The following is a 15,568-nucleotide window of genomic DNA, read 5'->3' on the forward strand; positions in this document are numbered from 1 at the left end:
GCCATTCATTGAAGGTGCGCCTTATAATCCGGTGCGCCTTATATATGGACAAAGTTTTAAAATGGGCCATTCATTGAAGGTGCGCCTTATAATCCGGTGCGCCTTATAGTGCGGAAAATACGGTAGTTTCATTTACAAAGGGTTTCATAAAAGATGGTGATTCGAGACAGCTAACACATTTGATAGCCTGCACTTGCTAGCTTACGTAAGGTTTATTTACAAAGACAGGTTTCTTAAGACAGCATGTAAATTTGCTAATAACATTCTGTACCTGCCACTCAATGGGATAAAGCCAACAAAACGAGTCACAGAAATGTCCATTGCCCTATACATCCTACATTCAATGTGCTATAAAAAGTATCTATGGTATTTTTGTTTTGTTTTGTTTTTTTTACTTACTGAAAAGGCACTGTGGGGAAAATGTGAGCACAGCGTCAGGTGAGTCATTTTATGTTCAGCGTGCAGTCTAGTCCAAACCGCCCGCGTCGTCTTCGTTAGCAATTGGAGGTCAAACGCTGGTGGGAAAAAAAAACAAACAAGGAGTTCATTCTGATGCATGACAGGTGTGTTTTATATTTAGCTTTACCTAAAAGTCTGCTGGCAGGATCGCGGCCAGATGACCACACCTGTCAGACTGAGCCGTTCAAGAGGTCTTCACTGTTTAGACAACCTACCCAAATGTTATTCCCAAAGAAAATTTGCTAGATTGAAGTCTTCTTGCTCAGGAATCACAATCTCTGTTCCATATTTGTGAATTTGTGATGCTTATTAACTTCCAATTCATTGACTTTCGAAATGCGTCAATGCAGCTTTGTTTAGCTTTTAATGACGTTTTTGCATGACAGTTCCTCTCTCGGGACAAATTTACTGTTCCGTTGTTTCTGAATAATAATTTTCAAATCTTATTGTCCAAATAATGCAAAAGATAAATAAAAACATCAATTTGACCACACAGTGAATATTATTTAACCCAAAAAAAAGGGTTGCTATAACATTCGCCCTGTTTTGTACAGATAGCAAATTGCGCAATAACACCATTCCAGTATAATACACTGCAGGTGTATACCAGCTGTACCTAATAAATTGGCCGATGAGTGTCTTTTTGAAGTCTCTTTTTTGGCCCCATAGAGGTACCAAGAGCACATTTTCACCTGAAAAATGTCCAATTATTCCTTCAACACTTTGAAATACAATACCATACCTCCAAACGGCAGCCGAGCATTTACAGGTCGGTGGTCTTCAGGAATGTGGAATGACAGAAATTATCAGAAGTAGAACTACAAAGAATGCGCCCTGCCCTCACATGACATTAATGACGGACAAGGAGCAGGTTTACGATCAAGAGAGGCGATAAATGTCTTCTTTTAGTTTTTATATACTTTTTAAAAAAAAATATATATATATATATATATATATATATATATATATATATATATATATATATATGTGTGTGTCTTTTAATTTTCATATACTTTTTATTTCCTTTTTTGTACCGCATTTTCCGCACTATAAGGCGCACCTAAAATCCTCCAATTTTCTCAAAAACCGACAGTGCGCCTTATAATCAGGTGCGCCTTATATATGGACCAATATTGAGCCACTACAGCAGGCGTGTCCAAAGTCCGGCCCGCGGGCCAAATGTATATATCTTATATATGGACAAAGTTTTAAAATGGGCCATTCATTGAAGGTGCGCCTTATAATCCGGTGCGCCTTATATATGGACAAAGTTTTAAAATGGGCCATTCATTGAAGGTGCGCCTTATAATCCGGTGCGCCTTAAAGTGCGGAAAATACGGTATATACTTTTTTTAATATACTTATATATACTTCCACTCTCCTGGGAATACTTTCTCCACTGGATGTTGAAGTGTGAGTGTGTGTGTGTGAGTTTATATGCATGTGTGGCAGTGGAATTTTTGTCCACTCATCCAGAAGAACATCAGTGAGGTCACTGACGTTGGGCCCAAGAGAGGCCCCAATGGCTCCCAGTCAGAGGAGTCGCGTTGATTGACGTACTCTGACAGTGTCCATCAAAACCGAGCGCTATTATCTTTGTGTAGGCTGATTTTGCAACTACAGTTCCTGCACGGGATATTGTTACATTTTGCAGGAGAAATATTGCACAATAGCCAACGAGGAGGTGCCTGGTGGATGTCAACATTCCTGTGAAGTCCGTGTCGCTCTGTTTCCAAGTTGTAATCAGATTAAGCACGTACAAATACGGGCTTACCCCTTGTGTGGTCTCTCGCCCGTGAAAACCTGCCACCCAAATCCCATTAATAGCCCCTTTTAATGAAAGGATAATACCTGTGGGATATTGTATCATTATTGTTGCCAATATTATTAAACTGTCATTGACTGACACTCGTGTCACATGCTCGAGACACCGTGTCAGACGGCATTATTGAATTCTACGCATTCCGCACAAGATTTTGCCAGTCCAATGTTATCAGAGAACAATTGGGAAGATGCTGAGTTCATGTGAATTTGATAAATCCCGCTTTTTATCTGCTTGCCTGAAATCTGTGTTTCCAATGAAAGGAAAGTAAGAGCAGGGAGGTCTGACAAAAAAAAAGGTGTGAAAGATGAGGAAAGATGTTAAATTTTCTTTGATGGCTTCGTCTTCACAAGTGCCGGTCGGCAGTCAACACGCTATAAATACACGCCATAAATACACGCCTGGCGGTGGGCGGGAGGCAGACATGACCGGGGTAGCACCGTGTGACCTCACAATCTGGCAGGCTGCAGGACAACAAACTTTTTTTCCCCTCTGGGTTTGGAATTTTTTTTTTCTTCTTGCAACACTACGTAGTGTCAACCATGCTTGTAACTCAAAAAAACTCGTAAGTCAAGGTACCAGTCATGGAGGTCTTGGAAAGAGACAGTGCCTCCGACTGGTTAGAATGCTTTACTACACCACACCTCTATCATCAAGTAGTCTGCTTAACTTGAGCAGCATCAACGACAGAGTTCCATTACAGGTTTGGCAATTCCAGTCGCAGAGCCACATGGAGGATTTATTAGAAGCAGATGGCCTCGTGCTGCCTTACAAGATGGGCCGAGGCAAAAAAAAAAAAAAAAACACCGGGCTGATTGGCTTCTCCCGAGCCTCGCTCTGCTCTGGGGGAACCAAGAGCGACCGGTCCACCCATTTCCTTTCCTTGCCCTTCCCAGGCATGTCAGTGAGGAGCCAAGCCAAAATGGAGAAAAAAAAATAAAAATCAGACTTGCAGTGGCTTTTGGACGAACGTTGCAGTCATTACGATTGGTGACAGAGAAGGTGTGCGGTGGAGAGACGAGGGGTGGTCCAGAGCCAAGAAAAAGAGCCAGAAAATAAACAGAATTATAAAAAAAAAAAAAAAAAATAGGACATTCCGCTCCCCCGCCTCCACCTCCATAGGACATTCCATTGACTGCTACAGTCCAATGAGCATCACTAAAATTTTAAGTGCTGCTATGTCACCGCAGCCATTTTGGTGATCTTAAAAGGCCTTTAATTATCTCCACCAATCACGAAAGGCGACAAAGTTTTGTTTTGATTTTGGTTTCGTGGTTGGTTGGTTGGTCGGTCGGTTGGTAGCTCTCACAATAATTCAGCCAAATAACCATGAGAGTTTGTGGCTAAACCGAATGAATGAAAGTTGCAGTGTAGCCACTCCCATTACGGACCTATTGAAACGCCTTACCTAATTCTCCATGAACCAGGAAGTAGCCTGCTACCGAGAAACGTTTAAAACTTTTACGATTCAAGAGTAAACTGATCTTTTTTTTTTTTCTTCTTCAATGAGTCATTCCGTGTTCAACTGAATGTTTGGTAAAGTGTTACAGAAGCTACACGTGATTCATTTGCTCCTTTGGACATTGCGTTACTTTTTGCTCATTAAGCGCCTCGCTTGAGATCCTTTGCAGGCGCCGCGAAAAGCACGAAGAGATCTTTTTCCAAGCAGGTGGAGAAACTTATGAGCATGGGTGGATTTCCTGAGGAGCATAAAAATGCGGCGCAGAAAACCTGGGAAAAGCAACGCAAGTCCCCATTAGGAGCATCTGGCATTGCTTCCTATGTGTAGTAAAGTCGTGGAATAATAATATAGCATTACATAATTTTGTTTTGGGTGGCCTTGGATCCCGCCACCCACCAACCCACCCCCCAAGAAAGAAAATAGAAAAACAGTGGCTGCTCAGGGAATACCCTGACATCATTTTTTTGTTTGGATGATCTTTTTTGTTTATTTGTTGCTGTTGTAAGATGATGTTAAGAAGCATGAGAATGAACGCTTTTGTTTCCGATTGAGGAAACAGGTGAGAGTAACAGCTAAAGCATCAGGAAGTGCTCATGATGGATCGTCAGAGAATACAGCGACTCTGAGGAAGCTAATCTAACTGTTTACAGGCCAGAACTTTGGCCTGTTGAGTCAATTGACATTTCAAAATGCGCACGTAACAAAGTTTGCTTGCCTCGCAATTAAAGCCAGCAACGGCCCAATTTCTCTCAAATATTTAAAAAGATTCTTTACAAAAATAAAAATGATCACGTTAACAGTTTAGGACTTTTTTGGCAGTTTCTGATACCCAGTGCTGCTATGCTTCCGCTATAGGTCAGTCTCGGTACTACGTCAGACAGCTGGTTTGGTGGAGGAAACTTGCGATTGGATACTAGCCATTGGTCGTGGGGTATCGCAACTTTGAGAAATTAAAAACACACCAAAAACACAAACTAACCAACAGAACAAACTCCAGTCCAAACACGCATGTGATGCTAATTTTGTTGAAGACTCGAAGCTAGCTGCTTTGATGAGTCAGCACAAACTAATAAAAGCATTATTAGCACAATCACAGCCACATTGTGGTTGCAAGCATCAGGAGATGACTGACGGCCTCGGGTGTGAATATGCTGAATTGGACCAAAAGAGTGTAAAAACCATCGACTCTGCATAGCCGCCCCCCAAAATGGAGGCAGCAGGAGGCTCGTTGGCTGGCATGAGTTCTCCTGTCAAAGCAGGGCGAGCCTCTTGATGTGGCTCTGCCGTTTCCTCCGGGGCCGGCCTGCCTATACAGTATAGCACGGGGGTCCGAGGAGTGTGGGAAAAAAAACAGCGTGAAAGGGAAGAGAGGAAGTGTGTATTTATCTCTCTTGGCGGGGGCGCGAGTCCCACTTTTGATCCGAGTGTGTGCTCGTGTGTGTGCGCGAGCCAACGTCTACTCTGGCATGGCGAGTTAAGGGTTAGTGGGTCATCAGCCACAAAAAAAAAAAGCCAAATTTGGAAGTTCCACTTTAGTCCTGTAGATGGAGGTAATACGAATTGGTGTGAACCACCTCAAACATTTATATTTTGTTTCACTACAGCTCCATCTACTGGAGATGCGGGGTCACTCTTGCAGTTGGCCCCAATGCAAGTGAAAGAAAATATCTACGACAACTTTTTTGGCCATTAGCATTTTGGCGCTGGTCGCTCGAATGGCACTTGATAAAAATCCATTTCCTCAACGTTTACAAAAGTTCAAATCATTCTGAAATAAGTAATTGATGAACAAGCAACGATTAATACACGATTCCAAACTGAGCCAATTGTTTTGTCGTCCGAAGCTCTGATGTAAAGACAGGCAGCGTTCACAGCGAATGAATCATGACCAGGTTCACGCGGAAGCTTTACAGTGAAGAAATGATATCATGGGGCTTGGTCCATCCATCTCACATCCCTTTTCAAATCTTACTCACTGAGCAAACAAATCCTTTATTTGCTCTTCTTGTTCAACCGGGCGTGGTTCGTTAAAGCAGACGTTTTTCCATTGTCTGGACGAGAGCGTTCTTAATTAGAACGTCGTTTCCCAAAGCCTGGCCCAGGAAACATCTTTCGAAGACTGCACGTAAATAAAAAGGATATCTACACTTCCAGCTGAGGGTATCCACCTCAGTGTGCATTTGGAGGAAGTGGGTCAGCGAGGGTCCGAATGGCACATGGTCTATCTGGTGCTGACAGTTCACACAGGGCTTTGGTCCCCACCGCCTCTGCCCATATCAACACAGCGCTTCCCTTCTCAGAGGGTTCTATCTCCTGCTACGGTGGCCTCATGGCTAAAAATGTTCAGGAAGAATATTTCGACCACTCCTTTAACTCAATCACTGCCTGCTCACTTAAAATGGATAGCTGTCAATGGCGGCGAAGTAGTTAAATTTATGCTGAGCTAAAAAAATGTACGGACTAGAAACTGAAAGTCAGAAGGACGTTTTGGGGTTTTGCAAAGGTCACAGCAGGTCTCCTGTCAGCGTCCATTTTTTTATGCACTTTATGATAAGCTAAACCTCACTGGCAACCCAATATCAAAATATATATCATAGAAAATAGACGTAAGAAATATTGGTTCCAACCATGAAAATCACTTTGATTCCTTCTCTGATAGCAAAAGACGATCCTTGAAATGTGAAGAGCAGTCGGTCGGGGGGGAAAACCCAGTGAGCCAGGTCAAATATGATTCATAACCAACCAGTCAGTAATTGGCAGTAATGAGTACTTGAAGCCTCTTTTCGTGTTGTGACATGTTGGAAAAAAAAAGTGGAACATATTGATTTGAAAGCCGCCCTTATCTCATTTCACGCTGACGTGTGCGCAGATGACAAAATCAAGTGCGCGCTGTTATTTCCGCCGCCTGTCATATTAATGACACAAAACAGTTACGTGTTCCTTCAAACAAATCAGTGAGTCATTTGGCTGCCGCCGTGTGTTTATTGTGGGCCTCGAAGGTCAAAACAGTAAGTAAGCATCCGCTGGATACGCCACCCTGTGTCGTCACCTCCGCTGACCCGCTCGCCTTCCGAGTGTCGTTAGTCTAATGAATGAGGCTCTCCTTCTTCTCGTCGCTTCGGCGGCGATAGCGCCGCGCTCATTAGGACAGCGGCGTGTGTGGGATTTGCCATCTGGACTGTCTCACGCTAAATCTCAGTGTCAGGGCCACGGGGTCCCCGGGACAGAATGTCTGCGGGTTATAATTCTCCATAGGTCTCCTCAGTGGAAGGATGTAGTCAAGTGCAAATATTTTGATAATGTACTTATTCAGGTGCTCTACAAATGATTGCAAAATCAGAGATGTAAGTAAAATTCGATTTTTTTTTGCCCTTGTTTTTTCAGGTTTTCATACTAAAGATGTTCGATACCACTTTTTTTCCAGAGGGGTACCGATACCAACCACCGGATACCACAAGTACATATTTCCTTAAAATTGTAATGGCAACTTTCTATTCTAATTTCTAGTTCCTGATGGTAAACAGTTTTAAAAAGCCTTGGAAATGAAAAGACGAGAATTCATTACAATGGAATGAGCGCTTCGTCTCGGGAGGGGAAGGAATTCCCAGCGTATGATGAAATTATACATGTCTGTCCAGCTTTCAATCATTTCGATATCAAATTCCACCTTCGATTTTTTTGGTGTCAGGAGAGACTCCACTTATGACTGATTAACATAAATAAATGGAAGGTAAATGTTGACATTAGGAGCCTCGTCAGCAGTGATGGTGAGCTGCTGAGTTTCCAGCCGCAGTCACGCACGCACGTGTCGCGTCTTTACTCGAAGGGGATTTCACCCCCTTGTATGGCGAGCGGCCTGAGGTCACCACGTATGCCAGATGAGGATGATGGGCGGGGGTCTTTTCATGCTTAGTGGAAAGGGTGTGGTGCACATAAAACTGTCACCGTTTTGACTACAGAGGGGCTTTACTGGGCTTTTCCACTACATGACAAAATCGGAAGGTGAGATTAAGTCTGCAGCTACTGTTAATATCGGTCGGTAATAATAATATCAAGCTCATGCACACTCAAATAAGAACAATGAAGCAAAAAACAAGTACAGTGATGCCTCGCTACTTTGCGTTTATCGCGGCTTCACTACATCGCGGATTTTTCATCCAAATTAAAAAACAATTTAAAAGTCAAAATAAAACTTCTTAATTGAGGAAACATGTGTCTAACCTTTAGGACAATGTAGTATTGCTCCAAATGTTCGTTTACATTCCTTTAGAAGTCCGTTTTCGCGTGTTAGCACGATCGCGAATTAGCATCTTTCAGCTAACTCGTTAGCCTGCCCAATACTTCTTGTTAGTGACCGCACTTCGCGGATTTCACTTATCGCGGGTGGTTTTTGGAACCAATTATCCGCGATAAACAAGGGATTACTGTACTACAAGAAGCGATACACCTGCATCCATTGAATTAAAATAAAGTTGCTTCTAACCAAAATGGTTCTTACGGTCGATTTTGGGTCAGTTGTATGCAAAGAGAGTAGAAGAATTTTACTTACTGTAGCTTTTCTGCTGAATGTCTTCGACTCGGGCAGCTAACACTTGACAAGCGGCTCCAAGGAGAAGCAAAGATCCACATTTTTCCAACTTAAAGAAGTATCTGGCATCCATATTCTTCTTTTACCAACGTTTCTGACATTTGTAACACAGTTCATTTCCATAAACTACTCTGTGTGACGTTTTAAATATCTTTTTTTTGTGTTTAATGGCGGTTGGCAATGAACTTTTACCGCCTCGGCCTTTCTACTTCCTGTTTAGTGGGTGCACTTCCGGGTTCTTCTTCTTCTACTGTTTAATGTGGTTGCAGTACATCTGAGCTATTTCCCATATATTTGATTCGTGGCCCAGATATTTATATTCAATTCTAAGGTCGATTTTTATGTATATTCTATAAGGTGTATGCATATTAAAATTCATTGCAGCTTTTCACATTGACTTCCTGTAAAGTTTACTGAAACGTTCAACATGATGACAGTCAGTGCAGCCTGCGTTTAAAATGGGATTATTGGTTTTTACAGAGTATAAAGTAAAAAATTAAAATAATTCCAAGGTTCAACCCGAACCTTTCGGCGCCGCGCTGATTTTTTATTTTATTTTTTATTTATTTTTTCAACTTTGGCTTTACAGCTTCCTCAAAAATCCGCGGTTCGGCTCCAAAAGTGCAATTTACTCCTGTTGCCGTCTCCATCGCGAGACTCTTTAATTTTGTCACCAGGGAGGAAATATCAGTCCAATAGTGAAAATGGGGAAGCTTTTTCCTTGTCTTTACGAGGGAAGTCTTCAAGGTGGGTGCGGATGATAGATGAGTGCGATCTGGAACTTTATAGCTCATATGCGGTTCCGCGGGTAGTCGTTTAAAGTGAACGATGGGATACTTAATTATTCTCCTCTAACTGGAAATCGTCGCGGTTGCTGAGCTCATAAAACATTCCTGAACCTTCAGCCCTGGCCTTTTTTCTTTGGAGCCTGTTTGGACAGACATCAAGACGATCCGGTAGCTCCACACCATAAAAATTAATGTGATTATTATTAACAAACCATGTATTTAATCAATTCAATGCAAGACTGCTGTATACTACTGAACAAATGTTCTGGTCCACTGAATAATATAATAAGGATAATAAACATAAATGGATAAAATGCACACAAAAATATTCGGTGGGCTGGAAAGTTGAGGGCCAAGTGTGGCCAGTGTGCCATACCTTTCTCACCCCCTGGTTGAAAAAGGGGAATGTTGATTCCTGGCTGGCCTGAACGACGGCAAGCAGGCAGAGAACGGCTTGTGTTGGCCCATCCCCTCGCCAAAAGGCAGTCAGACGTTGTCGAATTGTTCTGGCGTAATTAGAACCCGCTGCAGATGTCTGGAACGTGACCTCACCGTGCGCAACACGGCTTCCCCCTCGGCTAGCTGGATCTGGATTCTCCTCCGCCGCTGGTCGACTGGGAGCTCCCCACGTTTCCGCCACCTCCACCCATGGTTGGACGTTGCCCAAATTAGATGGGAAAGATTTGCATGAGGAACCGATTGGGGAAGATTCTGGTTGTCTTGAGCAGATCTGGGCCAGACTGAGTTAAGGTGTTCAGCTTGAAAACAGGTGTCTTGCGCTGTTGTGGGTGTGAACAGCACTGACTGCTAAGTAGTTCCTCTCATGACCAACAGTTACCTTTTATTGAACCTGTATGGATTCATTATTGATCACAGTAATATTGCACATGGTAAAAACGTCATTCAGTCAACCGCAGAAGTTGTCCCCAAAGACAATAACAAACCATCGTTGAGGGTTTGACTCCAATCATACAAAGGCCTCCATCTCCAAGGTCTTCTCAGCGCCTGCAAGTAAACTTAAGGTCATTCATCTGTTGCGTGACCAATTAACCACGCATGTGGCTCTGCAGAGTGTCAGCCGCAGACACTGGAAACATGACTTACCGTCTTTTTACGGGATTGATTTGCTCGTCACGCTGAATGAGAAGCACCGATTCAAGGCCGCATCGCACATTTGAATCATTTACGCAAATTACCCGCCACTTATTTTCTCCTGGATTTGCTTTACAGGGCTTGGGAGTCATGGTGTCATTGACATCCGGCGTATATTTGTCCAAGTCATGTCATGACTGCTTTTGTCTGCGTGTTCCATAAGCCGCCAAGTCCCTGCGGAGAATCTAATTACAAGAAGAAGAAAAAGAAGGGGGGGTTGAACGGCTGCTGATTGTTTTGCTGTGATGGAAGGACGAAGCTAAATGTCTGCAGTGTGTAAAGTAATATTAATGAGCGGACACGCCACGTTAGCCCTGACGTCAATCGAAAGTAGCCCGTTTGTACTTCCCCGAGCATGATGAAGCCTCCTTATGAGCTAAATATCAACTGGAGTGCACCAGGGGTCAACATGTCGAATCGGTTGATTACAAAAGACAGAAACATCTGCACTCTATAAAGTGAGGAGAGTCGCCACCAGAGACGCACGTTCTCATTTTCGCGGGATAACAAATTAGCTTCGTAACCTGTAGCCAAGAGGCGCTTCATCAAAATTTAAAGCTGAAAACTACAATGTGTACACAATCCTGTATGACGAATGCAAAATGTTTCCCATGACGAAAACTGTAAAGTGAATTAGTTCAATTCGGGGTTAAATCACCAAACTGTTAATTCTAATATTTTTTTATAATGAATTTAATGGTATTGCTCAGTTAAATATTTTGACGCCCTCCTTTCCTTTTCAGTCATTGACCCTTTTTTTGTGGTGTCACCACACACAAAAAGCTAAAGAAAAAGTTTTTTTTTTTAATATGTTTTACACTCACCTTTCTTTCCATTTTCTTTGTGGTATTGACACAATTAGCAAAACAAGTGCCAGATGCTGATTTTGTTTCCTAAAATGAACGCACAGTCCTCACATTCTCCATGCCGACGAACAATCACGAAGGAACCGAAGCTGATGTTGGCCGACGTCGAAGCGCACTTATTGCATATCCACTTGTGTGGCCCACATCCATCAAATGAACGCGGGAGGACATCATTAAAATAACAAGTTACCACGCTCCGCTTCCCTACTGTGTCTGACGGTAGCATGCTGAGAGAGAACATTTCCTCATTTGCGTTCACCCGTGACGGTCACATTCGACTGGATCCTGTTCAAAACTAATAGCGTCCTTGCTAGTTTTCAGGACATTAGAGAATTATCACCCGGAGACAAAAAAAAACAAAAACAAATGTGTACTGACAAAGAGAGATGGAATGCAGGAAAATGAATAAAACGTTTCAGGCGACAGATATTTGACAAAAACAATGCAGTATTGGTTTTTAGTGCTAATTGCTAAGTTGAAAGAATGCTAAATTGGAGGGCCATACATTGAAAATGCGACCTCCTCCTCGCTTGCAGATGTGAGTAATGACCGAGGCCTGTAATTCGATCATCAACGATTTTGAGAAAAACTTATCGTTAGCTATGTCGCTACGGATCTGCCCCACGCAAGAAAACTCCGCAACATTGTACGATATTCATCATGTTACATTTCAAAGCGTAACGTGACACAACCCGAGGCGCTTCCAGTCTAAACATAGCTCAAAGATTTGAGATAAAGACAAACGGAGCTGATAGCCTACACGTATGTCAAATAAAAGCGATTCATTAAGTACTCGTTTAAGTTTGTTATTGGGCAGGGAGTAGCGCAGCTGCGTGAGCGGGAGTGAAAACGACCGTGGCCACGCGGTGGGAACAATGAGGAAGCTACGAGATGAAAGACTCCTCAAGGCCTCGCTGAGATAAGAAATATATTACGTCCACCCATGTGTCCTTCAGTTGAAGGAAGCCATCTTGTACAAGATCGCTGAATGCATCATGAAGAACAAAAAAAAAAAAATCTCTGAATCAAACAGCTCAAGTTAATGACCTCAGAATTTGGCTCATTAAGCTGTCCAGAATTTGATATTAGTTAATGTAAGAAAAACAGTCTGGGTTATGTGCAGCTGCGTAATAATCTTAATTATTCATACAAAAAAAAAACAGTTACAGTTGCTAAGTCGGTTAAGTTTACAACATGACGCTTCCACTTGCCACTACAAACACTGCAACCAGGATCGCTAGCCTTGTTAGCTTAGCACTGACAAAAGAATCATGCTTGAATAGTGCAGCTGTCATTATTAACAGTTTGAATAAATCGACAGAAGTGTTTTGGAGGTCTGAGAAAGCGTGATGACATCATCCATTATGGAGCAGACATGACTGCATTGCAGCAACTGGTGGCACCACCATGAAGTCTTTAAGGCCGCTCGTGTGAGAGCGAGTACGCGGTTCAAAGGCTTCTCGATGAATGACAAATTATATGGGCCTCGCTTTGAAATCAAATCTCGGAAAACTCCTAACCGCTGCGTCGCTGTATTGTTCCAGAAAATCTTCCACATCACATGCCATCTGGAATTGTTTTTCCACACAAAAAGCCGGGCCGCCGCCGCTTCCAAATATTTCGACGCTCCGGACTCTCAAAACATCGGTCGACCACAGGTGCAAGTTTCCCATACCAATTAGTCGAGGGCTCCACCCACAAATTTGCCGTCCAAATAAACCGGGGGGAACACGTAAAGAATGCACATTAAAAATGGAAGGCATTGTCTTTGATATTCGATGCTTTAATTGGAAGCAGGCACGCTTTCCGACACTAAAAAGAGGATTCCTGATTGAGGGACGCTACGTTTCCTGTTTGCGGGAAGGCGTCGTTGTTTGACGGCCTTCGTGGTTGCATGGTCAAAGGTTCAGCGCAGACCTCGAGCGAGCGGGCCGCATATGGTCGGGCTGGGTAAACATCTGGTCAATTTTTTTTTTCATACCTCACCAGGCATTTCTCTGTGTACGTACGTGTACTCCATTCCATCTTCTCCAATTGCGCAGTTGCTGGCGGCTTCCCCACGTAGTTGCAGAGCGAGAAGGAGTTTCCGCTAAATAGGTGTTGCCTCCCCCCCAAAAAACCTTGAAATTATGGAAATAAATTCTCAGGCATGCAATCCTGAAAAGTGCTCTGCAGAAATTGAGCATGTGCTACCATTTTCAGTTTTGTGCCATTTTTTTTTTTTTCATCAATGGGTGGCAAGCAGAGTTCACATAATTTGGGATTTTTCCATTTTGTTTTTGAAATGAATTAAAAATTCATTTATTCGTTCATTTTCAGAACTGCTTATGCGATTAGTTTCAGTTTATAAAACAGGTTGATGACTCCATTTTAGTTCAGCTTGCAAATGTCACATGACCAACCCTCGTAAATAGATGAGCCAAGTGCCAAAATGGCCACCTCCTGAGATGGATAAAAACGGTTGGATTTTGCCCTATAACTCATATTACACATATGCAATACTAATCATAATTCCATGTTTAGACTTGGGAGGGTGCATAAAAGATATTTTGAAGATTTTTTTTTTATCTGACTTCCCCTTTAAAAGCTTAAAAACAGCATCATAAAATGCTAACTGCTAATAAGGAGTGGTAAAAAACTTTAAAAATACACCTTGTAAAACTTTAAAAATACACCTTTTAATACACAGATCACAATTTGATATAAATGATTCATTTGAGGATATTCTTGGCCCAATTTAAAAGTGAGCCAGGACATATGCATGGAAAAAGTTAATTATGTGTAACCCCACTGGCGTGTTTCATGTTGCCCACGCCGGAACTACTTTTCCCATTATCTGTTTTTAATGACCCCTAAAGAATCGGCATCCTCGGGATCAGTGGCCTGCTTATTTACTTTGCACACTAACCCAAGAAAGACTATTTTTATCCGGCGAGGTGGGAGGGTCGAGAAGGCACATCTTTAATTGTAATCACGCCGGATGCCGGAGCAATAACCCTGGTGTGACTGTTGTTGTCCTCTTGTGCGGGTTCATGCAGTCCAAAGTCATTATTGTAGCAAATTCCAAGAGGATTTTCAAATACAAAATGCAGAATTTGTCCCTTTGGAGGGGCGAGCTGGGGGTTCCTATGTAGCTAAATGGATGTCAAAGTCAAAGTCAAAGTCATGGTATACTGGCCTGATTTTGGCGTTGGGCTTTAGCCATCGGTGCGGCTACTCACATTTTTTAAAAATGTGACATGTATTATTATTTTTATTTATTTATTTATTCATTCATTTATTTCAGTCACACTGGACCAAACCAAACAACAGGACAGGTGTGCCGCAAACATTATAGCGCATCATCCGGTAGGTCCACCACTTGGACTCCAGCATCTTTGTTCCGGAAAGGTTTTTCTCCCAGTTCTGACATTAAACCATCCGGCCGTCATCATCCGATTTCCTGAAACCAGAAACTCCCTCAGCAAACGGAAAGCCCGGCAACACCTGCGCTTGCAAGAAGAGGCCAAAAAATGCGGCCGGACATGGTCAAATCATTAACAGATTAGAAGTTAGCTTTTTTACATATCATTTAATTTTGGAAAATTGCATACGGTTTGAGGATGGATTGGTTATGTATAAAAAAGGACATTTTGCTCGTCTCGATCTATCTATTTTGGGGGGGGGATTATATATTTCACACATTCATGTGTTGGAATGCCAGATATTTCCGAATTTTGCTTGTATTCTGGATTATGACGACCTTTCGAGATCATCTCTCAGCAAAGCGAGCAAAGCAAACAGGCGGAGAGTGAAAAACATTCCCAGGGATGATTCCCTCCGCACTGTTTGTCTTCAAAGTCACATGGCTCCACGTTGCGGAAGGCCAGGCCGCCCGCATGTGCGCCGTCGTAGCCCACAATCGCCTTCTTCTTTGTTGACCGAGCGGCCATCAGCGTAGTCACACGGGCCCGCAAACAAGGCGTCAAGGCTGACCCAATCCTCCTGAGTATCCATACCATCCGCTAAGGGAAAGCCCGCTCTCGTGTGTCTGCGGTGAGGACGAGGCCTCCACCGCCGCCGCTGCTTCCTCGTGCTGCAAGGCTGCACGGAAACCACACCAGCGTGTGTGTGTGTGTGTGTGTGTGTGTGGACTGTGGAGTTCACATGAGAATGCGGTGTGCGCCTTTGCCCCGCGCCACTTCACCGTGTCAAAACTGAGCATCCACGCTGATTGAGTGACTGGGAGCAGACCGGCAAGCTTTTGAGGATCTTAAACTGGGGCGTTTCATATTTGTCACATGGGAATCGGCGATGAAGGTTGTTGACTTTCGGTAATGGAACAAAAGAACGCTCCTTCGCTGCCGAGCTATTGTTCCAATGACTGACCGACAAGGTTATTGTCTTGAACAAAAACGAATGAAATAATTGAAGCTAAAATTGAAAAATATA

At 43.0% G+C, this 15,568-nt stretch overlaps 1 protein-coding gene and 1 long non-coding RNA gene across 2 annotated transcripts in view; both read right to left on the minus strand.

The window, feature by feature from the left end:
* The window catches only part of dhx30 (DEAH (Asp-Glu-Ala-His) box helicase 30), a 53,135-nt gene extending 44,575 nt beyond the window's left edge, over positions 1-8,560 (minus strand). The window contains exons 1-2 of the mRNA XM_068648641.1: positions 8,293-8,560; positions 400-515 (exon numbers count right to left, since the gene is read on the minus strand). The gene's annotated coding sequence lies outside the window, so the exon portion shown is untranslated. The remainder of the gene's footprint in view (positions 1-399; positions 516-8,292) is intronic.
* A 1,141-nt stretch (positions 8,561-9,701) lies between these two features.
* LOC125984909 (uncharacterized) lies at positions 9,702-11,367 on the minus strand. The gene is made up of 3 exons (XR_007487161.1): positions 11,096-11,367; positions 10,224-10,456; positions 9,702-10,124 (listed from the first exon to the last, which is right to left on the minus strand). It is a non-coding gene; the product is annotated as an uncharacterized lncRNA (long non-coding RNA).
* Between the last annotated feature and the right edge of the window lie 4,201 nt (positions 11,368-15,568).

This window comes from Syngnathus scovelli, chromosome 17 (genome assembly GCF_024217435.2).
Source record: "Syngnathus scovelli strain Florida chromosome 17, RoL_Ssco_1.2, whole genome shotgun sequence".
NCBI lineage: Eukaryota > Metazoa > Chordata > Actinopteri > Syngnathiformes > Syngnathidae > Syngnathus > Syngnathus scovelli.